At 43.4% G+C, this 10,000-nt stretch overlaps 7 non-coding genes across 7 annotated transcripts; all 7 read right to left on the bottom strand.

Moving 5' to 3' along the window:
- Positions 1–1,458: 1,458 nt before the first annotated feature.
- trnas-aga (transfer RNA serine (anticodon AGA)) lies at positions 1,459–1,540 on the bottom strand. The gene has a single exon. It is a non-coding gene; the product is annotated as a tRNA-Ser (tRNA).
- Positions 1,541–3,409: 1,869 nt separating this feature from the next.
- On the bottom strand, positions 3,410–3,491 carry trnas-aga (transfer RNA serine (anticodon AGA)). The gene has a single exon. It is a non-coding gene; the product is annotated as a tRNA-Ser (tRNA).
- A 1,868-nt stretch (positions 3,492–5,359) lies between these two features.
- On the bottom strand, positions 5,360–5,441 carry trnas-aga (transfer RNA serine (anticodon AGA)). The gene has a single exon. It is a non-coding gene; the product is annotated as a tRNA-Ser (tRNA).
- Positions 5,442–7,309: 1,868 nt separating this feature from the next.
- On the bottom strand, positions 7,310–7,391 carry trnas-aga (transfer RNA serine (anticodon AGA)). Its single transcript has one exon. It is a non-coding gene; the product is annotated as a tRNA-Ser (tRNA).
- A 216-nt stretch (positions 7,392–7,607) lies between these two features.
- Positions 7,608–7,679, bottom strand: trnad-guc (transfer RNA aspartic acid (anticodon GUC)). Its single transcript has one exon. It is a non-coding gene; the product is annotated as a tRNA-Asp (tRNA).
- A 1,581-nt stretch (positions 7,680–9,260) lies between these two features.
- trnas-aga (transfer RNA serine (anticodon AGA)) lies at positions 9,261–9,342 on the bottom strand. Its single transcript has one exon. It is a non-coding gene; the product is annotated as a tRNA-Ser (tRNA).
- Positions 9,343–9,558: 216 nt separating this feature from the next.
- On the bottom strand, positions 9,559–9,630 carry trnad-guc (transfer RNA aspartic acid (anticodon GUC)). Its single transcript has one exon. It is a non-coding gene; the product is annotated as a tRNA-Asp (tRNA).
- Positions 9,631–10,000: the final 370 nt, after the last annotated feature.

Here is a 10,000-nt window from a genome sequence, read left to right as displayed (position 1 = left end):
AGATAGAGACAACGAGAGACAGAAAGTGTGAGACTGAGAAGGAGAGGCAGATTGGGTGAGAAAAAGACTCAAACACATACAGAGACAGAGATTTGTGTGTTTGATCTATTAAGAGAGAAAGGGAAAGAGTGAGAGAAAGACAATGATAAAGACAGTGACAAGGAGAGAGACAGATAGAGAGAAAGAGATAGAGACTAAAACAGAAAATGATGGAAATACTTCTCAGGTTAGAGGCAGGGACTAACAGAGACAGGCAAAGAAATGGACAGACCGAAATGATGGGAAAGAGAGAGCCAGTCAGACAAAGAATCTGAGAGAATCCCATTGGAACAGACGTGGGCACCGTGAGAAAGAGACAGATTGAGAGACTGAGACAAACGGAGAAACAGGGACAGACAGAGTGAGTCAGACTGAGAGAGACAAAGACTCAGACATACAAACACATACACAGCTCTGTGTAGAGAGAGAGAGAGGCAGAGACCGAGCGACACAGATACATTTCACAATGTCATTTCATTATCGGTTCAGAGTGACACATAGTTACAGAAAATTGTTGATTCAACCGATGAAAATCGGACATCACTAATCAGAATGGGAGGAAATCTGTGTTAAAATAAATAGAAACCAGGAGTGGGGAAAAACCCACGGTGGAAAACCCTTTGAAGTTTAAGGCCAACGACATAACCACTCGGTTATCCTGGCCCTGTGAGAGCTTGGATTCTGTCTCTGTGACAAACTGGGCTTCAACACCAACCCCACATACAAACACATGCACACAGTCTTTTAGTGAGCATTTACGAACATTTTGAGGAATATTGACACGGGGGCAACTCTCCTACTCTGTTTCGAGTAATGCTCTGGGACCTTTCATATCCACCCGAGGGTGCAGACGGAGCTTCAATTTAACATTTCATCCGAAAGTCAACAGCTTCAACATTGCAAAATTCCCCAAGTGCTGCACTTGAGTGTTAGCCAAGATGATATGCTCAAGTCCAAGGAGTGCGACTTGAAGACACAAACTCCTGATTCAGTCGAGAATGCTGCCACTGAACCAAAGCCGATACAAAAGTTCACAACCGTATTATTTTCCCCAAGTCTTTTTTATAAGTTCCAGGACATCCCAAATTCATGGTGATGATTTCCACAGACAGTTGCACATACACAGAGACAAAAATAGAGATAGACAGACACAGAGACACAGATAACCAAAAATTTACACGCACCAATGGGCATGCACAGCTGCCTTAGACATCTCGAGGGATAGAGAGGCTGAATCACTGTCGCAACTATGACTGATTGTTGCGATTTTTTAATCGGATGTATCGTGAATATTGCAGATTAATAAAAATGAGAACAAATGTCAGTGTTGAAAGGTGTGGGACGTTATTCCAATTATCACATGATCAGTTTGGTAGCGAACTGGTTAAATTGTGAAATGGAATAAAAAATGCTGAGAATCGTAGTCGGCAGGATTCGAACCTGCGCGGGAAAATCCCAATGGATTTCTAGTCCATCGCCTTAACCACTCGGCCACGACTACTGTGTCGCTGGCTTTTTAAACGTTACTCAGAAAAAACTCAGTCATCCATCTCTGTGCAGCAGACGGCCAAAGAATCCTGAAAAAGTCTCCGTTTGCAAAAAATCTGGAAGAGGCAAACTCCTCCACATGTATTTTCACAGTTCGATTTCGCTCTGGAATTTTTAATTTGTATCTTCCAAGAAACAGAAGTAAAAATCAACATTTTGAAACATCTGCCTCCCCGTTAGGGAATTGAACCCCGGTCTCCCGCGTGACAGGCGGGGATACTTACCACTATACTAACGAGGAACTGACGGATAGCTGCTCTGTCGGAGCAGGAATCGAGCTGTGAACAGAACTGGACACCATGAGAAGTCGACAGACAGATTGAGAGACAGATGCAAACCGACAAACAGGGAGAGACAGACACCGAGATAGAGACAACGAGAGACAGAAAGTGTGAGACTGAGAAGGAGAGGCAGATTGGGTGAGAAAAAGACTCAAACACATACAGAGACAGAGATTTGTGTGTTTGATCTATTAAGAGAGAAAGGGAAAGAGTGAGAGAAAGACAATGATAAAGACAGTGACAAGGAGAGAGACAGATAGAGAGAAAGAGATAGAGACTAAAACAGAAAATGATGGAAACACTTCTCAGGTTAGAGGCAGGGACTAACAGAGACAGGCAAAGAAATGGACAGACCGAAATGATGGGAAAGAGAGAGCCAGTCAGACAAAGAATCTGAGAGAATACCATTGGAACAGACGTGGGCACCGTGAGAAAGAGACAGATTGAGAGACTGAGACAAACGGAGAAACAGGGACAGACAGAGTGAGTCAGACTGAGAGAGACAAAGACTCAGACATACAAACACATACACAGCTCTGTGGAGAGAGAGAGAGAGGCAGAGACCGAGCGACACAGATACATTTCACAATTTCATTTCATTATCAGTTCAGAGTGACACATAGTTACAGAAAATTGTTGATTCAACCGATGAAAATCGGACATCACTGATCAGAATGGGAGGAAATCTGTGTTAAAATAAATAGAAACCAGGAGTGGGGAAGAACCCACGGTGGAAAACCCTTTGAAGTTTAAGGCCAACGACATAACCACTCGGTTATCCTGGCCCTGTGAGAGCTTGGATTCTGTCTCTGTGACAAACTGGGCTTCAACACCAACCCCACATACAAACACATGCACATAGTCTTTTAGTGAGCATTTACGAACATTTTGAGGAATATTGACACGGGGGCAACTCTCCTACTCTGTTTCGAGTAATGCTCTGGGACCTTTCATATCCACCCGAGGGTGCAGACGGAGCTTAAATTTAACATTTCATCCGAAAGTCAACAGCTTCAACATTGCAAAATTCCCCAAGTGCTGCACTTGAGTGTTAGCCAAGATGATATGCTCAAGTCCAAGGAGTGCGACTTGAAGACACAAACTCCTGATTCAGTCGAGAATGCTGCCACTGAACCAAAGCCGATACAAAAGTTCACAACCGTATTATTTTCCCCAAGTCTTTTTTATAAGTTCCAGGACATACCAAATTCATGGTGATGATTTCCACAGACAGTTGCACATACACAGAGACAAAAATAGAGATAGACAGACACAGAGACACAGATAACCAAAAATTTACACGCACCAACGGGCATGCACAGCTGCCTTAGACGTCTCGAGGGATAGACAGGCTGAATCACTGTCGCAACTATGACTGATTGTTGCGATTTTTTAATCGGATGTATCGTGAATATTGCAGATTAATAAAAATGAGAACAAATGTCAGTGTTGAAAGCTGTGGGACGTTATTCCAATTATCACATGATCAGTTTGGTAGCGAACTGGTTAAATTGTGAAATGGAATGAAAAAGGCTGAGAATCGTAGTCGGCAGGATTCGAACCTGCGCGGGAAAATCCCAATGGATTTCTAGTCCATCGCCTTAACCACTCGGCCACGACTACTGTGTCGCTGGCTTTTTAAACGTTACTCAGAAAAAACTCAGTCATCCATCTCTGTGCAGCAGACGGCCAAAGAATCCTGAAAAAGTCTCCGTTTGCAAAAAATCTGGAAGAGGCAAACTCCTCCACATGTATTTTCACAGTTCGATTTCGCTCTGGAATTTTTAATATGTATCTACCAAGAAACAGAAGTAAAAATCAACATTTTGAAACATCTGCCTCCCTGTCGGGGAATTGAACCCCGGTCTCCCGCGTGACAGGCAGGGATACTTACCACTATACTAATGAGGAACTGAATGATAGCTGCTCTGTCGGGGCAGGAATCGAGCTGTGAACAGAACTGGACACCATGAGAAGTCGACAGACACATTGAGAGACAGATACAAACCGACAAACAGGGAGAGACAGACACCGAGATAGAGACAACGAGAGACAGAAAGTGTGAGACTGAGAAGGAGAGGCAGATTGGGTGAGAAAAAGACTCAAACACATACAGAGACAGAGATTTGTGTGTTTGATCTATTAAGAGAGAAAGGGAAAGAGTGAGAGAAAGACAATGATAAAGACAGTGACAAGGAGAGAGACAGATAGAGAGAAAGAGATAGAGACTAAAACAGAAAATGATGGAAATACTTCTCAGGTTAGAGGCAGGGACTAACAGAGACAGGCAAAGAAATGGACAGACCGAAATGATGGGAAAGAGAGAGCCAGTCAGACAAAGAATCTGAGAGAATCCCATTGGAACAGACGTGGGCACCGTGAGAAAGAGACAGATTGAGAGACTGAGACAAACGGAGAAACAGGGACAGACAGAGTGAGTCAGACTGAGAGAGACAAAGACTCAGACATACAAACACATACACAGCTCTGTGGAGAGAGAGAGAGAGGCAGAGACCGAGCGACACAGATACATTTCACAATTTCATTTCATTATCGGTTCAGAGTGACACATAGTTACAGAAAATTGTTGATTCAACCGATGAAAATCGGACATCACTGATCAGAATGGGAGGAAATCTGTGTTAAAATAAATAGAAACCAGGAGTTGGGAAGAACCCACGGTGGAAAACCCTTTGAAGTTTAAGGCCAACGACATAACCACTCGGTTATCCTGGCCCTGTGAGAGCTTGGATTCTGTCTCTGTGACAAACTGGGCTTCAACACCAACCCCACATACAAACACATGCACATAGTCTTTTAGTGAGCATTTACGAACATTTTGAGGAATATTGACACGGGGGCAACTCTCCTACTCTGTTTCGAGTAATGCTCTTGGACCTTCATATCCACCCGAGGGTGCAGACGGAGCTTCAATTTAACATTTCATCCGAAAGTCAACAGCTTCAACATTGCAAAATTCCCCAAGTGCTGCACTTGAGTGTTAGCCAAGATGATATGCTCAAGTCCAAGGAGTGCGACTTGAAGACACAAACTCCTGATTCAGTCGAGAATGCTGCCACTGAACCAAAGCCGATACAAAAGTTCACAACCGTATTATTTTCCCCAAGTCTTTTTTATAAGTTCCAGGACATACCAAATTCATGGTGATGATTTCCACAGACAGTTGCACATACACAGAGACAAAAATAGAGATAGACAGACACAGAGACACAGATAACCAAAAATTTACACGCACCAACGGGCATGCACAGCTGCCTTAGACATCTCGAGGGATAGACAGGCTGAATCACTGTCACAACTATGACTGATTGTTGCGATTTTTTAATCGGATGTATCGTGAATATTGCAGATTAATAAAAATGAGAACAAATGTCAGTGTTGAAAGGTGTGGGACGTTATTCCAATTATCACATGATCAGTTTGGTAGCGAACTGGTTAAATTGTGAAATGGAATGAAAAATGCTGAGAATCGTAGTCGACAGGATTCGAACCTGCGCGGGAAAATCCCAATGGATTTCTAGTCCATCGCCTTAACCACTCGGCCACGACTACTGTGTCGCTGGCTTTTTAAACGTTACTCAGAAAAAACTCAGTCATCCATCTCTGTGCAGCAGACGGCCAAAGAATCCTGAAAAAGTCTCCGTTTGCAAAAAATCTGGAAGAGGCAAACTCCTCCACATGTATTTTCACAGTTCGATTTCGCTCTGGAATTTTTAATATGTATCTACCAAGAAACAGAAGTAAAAATCAACATTTTGAAACATCTGCCTCCCTGTCGGGGAATTGAACCCCGGTCTCCCGCGTGACAGGCAGGGATACTTACCACTATACTAATGAGGAACTGAATGATAGCTGCTCTGTCGGAGCAGGAATCGAGCTGTGAACAGAACTGGACACCATGAGAAGTCGACAGACACATTGAGAGACAGATACAAACCGACAAACAGGGAGAGACAGACACCGAGATAGAGACAACGAGAGACAGAAAGTGTGAGACTGAGAAGGAGAGGCAGATTGGGTGAGAAAAAGACTCAAACACATACAGAGACAGAGATTTGTGTGTTTGATCTATTAAGAGAGAAAGGGAAAGAGTGAGAGAAAGACAATGATAAAGACAGTGACAAGGAGAGAGACAGATAGAGAGAAAGAGATAGAGACTAAAACAGAAAATGATGGAAATACTTCTCAGGTTAGAGGCAGGGACTAACAGAGACAGGCAAAGAAATGGACAGACCGAAATGATGGGAAAGAGAGAGCCAGTCAGACAAAGAATCTGAGAGAATCCCATTGGAACAGACGTGGGCACCGTGAGAAAGAGACAGATTGAGAGACTGAGACAAACGGAGAAACAGGGACAGACAGAGTGAGTCAGACTGAGAGAGACAAAGACTCAGACATACAAACACATACACAGCTCTGTGGAGAGAGAGAGAGAGGCAGAGACCGAGCGACACAGATACATTTCACAATTTCATTTCATTATCGGTTCAGAGTGACACATAGTTACAGAAAATTGTTGATTCAACCGATGAAAATCGGACATCACTGATCAGAATGGGAGGAAATCTGTGTTAAAATAAATAGAAACCAGGAGTTGGGAAGAACCCACGGTGGAAAACCCTTTGAAGTTTAAGGCCAACGACATAACCACTCGGTTATCCTGGCCCTGTGAGAGCTTGGATTCTGTCTCTGTGACAAACTGGGCTTCAACACCAACCCCACATACAAACACATGCACATAGTCTTTTAGTGAGCATTTACGAACATTTTGAGGAATATTGACACGGGGGCAACTCTCCTACTCTGTTTCGAGTAATGCTCTGGGACCTTCATATCCACCCGAGGGTGCAGACGGAGCTTCAATTTAACATTTCATCCGAAAGTCAACAGCTTCAACATTGCAAAATTCCCCAAGTGCTGCACTTGAGTGTTAGCCAAGATGATATGCTCAAGTCCAAGGAGTGCGACTTGAAGACACAAACTCCTGATTCAGTCGAGAATGCTGCCACTGAACCAAAGCCGATACAAAAGTTCACAACCGTATTATTTTCCCCAAGTCTTTTTTATAAGTTCCAGGACATACCAAATTCATGGTGATGATTTCCACAGACAGTTGCACATACACAGAGACAAAAATAGAGATAGACAGACACAGAGACACAGATAACCAAAAATTTACACGCACCAACGGGCATGCACAGCTGCCTTAGACATCTCGAGGGATAGACAGGCTGAATCACTGTCACAACTATGACTGATTGTTGCGATTTTTTAATCGGATGTATCGTGAATATTGCAGATTAATAAAAATGAGAACAAATGTCAGTGTTGAAAGGTGTGGGACGTTATTCCAATTATCACATGATCAGTTTGGTAGCGAACTGGTTAAATTGTGAAATGGAATGAAAAATGCTGAGAATCGTAGTCGACAGGATTCGAACCTGCGCGGGAAAATCCCAATGGATTTCTAGTCCATCGCCTTAACCACTCGGCCACGACTACTGCGTCGCTGGCTTTTTAAACGTTACTCAGAAAAAACTCAGTCATCCATCTCTGTGCAGCAGACGGCCAAAGAATCCTGAAAAAGTCTCCGTTTGCAAAAAATCTGGAAGAGGCAAACTCCTCCACATGTATTTTCACAGTTCGATTTCGCTCTGGAATTTTTAATATGTATCTACCAAGAAACAGAAGTAAAAATCAACATTTTGAAACATCTGCCTCCCCGTCGGGGAATTGAACCCCGGTCTCCCGCGTGACAGGCGGGGATACTTACCACTATACTAACGAGGAACTGACGGGTAGCTGGTCTGTCGGAGCAGGAATCGAGCTGTGAACAGAACTGGACACCATGAGAAGTCGACAGACACATTGAGAGACAGATGCAAACCGACAAACAGGGAGAGACAGACACCGAGATAGAGACAACGAGAGACAGAAAGTGTGAGACTGAGAAGGAGAGGCAGATTGGGTGAGAAAAAGACTCAAACACATACAGAGACAGAGATTTGTGTGTTTGATCTATTAAGAGTGAAAGGGAAAGAGTGAGAGAAAGACAATGATAAAGACAGTGACAAGGAGAGAGACAGATAGAGAGAAAGAGATAGAGACTAAAACAGAAAATGATGGAAATACTTCTCAGGTTAGAGGCAGGGACTAACAGAGACAGGCAAAGAAATGGACAGACCGAAATGATGGGAAAGAGAGAGCCAGTCAGACAAAGAATCTGAGAGAATCCCATTGGAACAGACGTGGGCACCGTGAGAAAGAGACAGATTGAGAGACTGAGACAAACGGAGAAACAGGGACAGACAGAGTGAGTCAGACTGAGAGAGACAAAGACTCAGACATACAAACACATACACAGCTCTGTGTAGAGAGAGAGAGAAGCAGAGACCGAGCGACACAGATACATTTCACAATTTCATTTCATTATCAGTTCAGAGTGACACATAGTTACAGAAAATTGTTGATTCAACCGATGAAAATCGGGCATCACTGATCAGAATGGGAGGAAATCTGTGTTAAAATAAATAGAAACCAGGAGTGGGGAAGAACCCACGGTGGAAAACCCTTTGAAGTTTAAGGCCAACGACATAACCACTCGGTTATCCTGGCCCTGTGAGAGCTTGGATTCTGTCTCTGTGACAAACTGGGCTTCAACACCAACCCCACATACAAACACATGCACATAGTCTTTTAGTGAGCATTTACGAACATTTTGAGGAATATTGACACGGGGGCAACTCTCCTACTCTTTTTCGAGTAATGCTCTGGGACCTTTCATATCCACCCGAGGGTGCAGACGGAGCTTCAATTTAACATTTCATCCGAAAGTCAACAGCTTCAACATTGCAAAATTCCCCAAGTGCTGCACTTGAGTGTTAGCCAAGATGATATGCTCAAGTCCAAGGAGTGCGACTTGAAGACACAAACTCCTGATTCAGTCGAGAATGCTGCCACTGAACCAAAGCCGATACAAAAGTTCACAACCGTATTATTTTCCCCAAGTCTTTTTTATAAGTTCCAGGACATACCAAATTCATGGTGATGATTTCCACAGACAGTTGCACATACACAGAGACAAAAATAGAGATAGACAGACACAGAGACACAGATAACCAAAAATTTACACGCACCAACGGGCATGCACAGCTGCATTAGACATCTCGAGGGATAGACAGGCTGAATCACTGTCGCAACTATGACTGATTGTTGCGATTTTTTAATCGGATGTATCGTGAATATTGCAGATTAATAAAAATGAGAACAAATGTCAGTGTTGAAAGGTGTGGGACGTTATTCCAATTATCACATGATCAGTTTGGTAGCGAACTGGTTAAATTGTGAAATGGAATGAAAAATGCTGAGAATCGTAGTCGGCAGGATTCGAACCTGCGCGGGAAAATCCCAATGGATTTCTAGTCCATCGCCTTAACCACTCGGCCACGACTACTGCGTCGCTGGCTTTTTAAACGTTACTCAGAAAAAACTCAGTCATCCATCTCTGTGCAGCAGACGGCCAAAGAATCCTGAAAAAGTCTCCGTTTGCAAAAAATCTGGAAGAGGCAAACTCCTCCACATGTATTTTCACAGTTCGATTTCGCTCTGGAATTTTTAATATGTATCTACCAAGAAACAGAAGTAAAAATCAACATTTTGAAACATCTGCCTCCCCGTCGGGGAATTGAACCCCGGTCTCCCGCGTGACAGGCAGGGATACTTACCACTATACTAACGAGGAACTGACGGATAGCTGCTCTGTCGGAGCAGGAATCGAGCTGTGAACAGAACTGGACACCATGAGAAGTCGACAGACACATTGAGAGACAGATACAAACCGACAAACAGGGAGAGACAGACACCGAGATAGAGACAACGAGAGACAGAAAGTGTGAGACTGAGAAGGAGAGGCAGATTGGGTGAGAAAAAGACTCAAACACATACAGAGACAGAGATTTGTGTGTTTGATCTATTAAGAGAGAAAGGGAAAGAGTGAGAGAAAGACAATGATAAAGACAGTGACAAGGAGAGAGACAGAGAGAGAGAAAGAGATAGAGACTAAAACAGAAAATTATGGAAACACTTCTCAGGTTAGAGGCAGGGACTAACAG

The sequence above is a fragment of the Pristiophorus japonicus genome, unplaced genomic scaffold (genome assembly GCF_044704955.1).
Source record: "Pristiophorus japonicus isolate sPriJap1 unplaced genomic scaffold, sPriJap1.hap1 HAP1_SCAFFOLD_334, whole genome shotgun sequence".
Lineage (NCBI taxonomy): Eukaryota > Metazoa > Chordata > Chondrichthyes > Pristiophoridae > Pristiophorus > Pristiophorus japonicus.
Note: the sequence above shows the minus strand (reverse complement) of the source record. Positions and strands in the feature narration are given on the sequence as shown.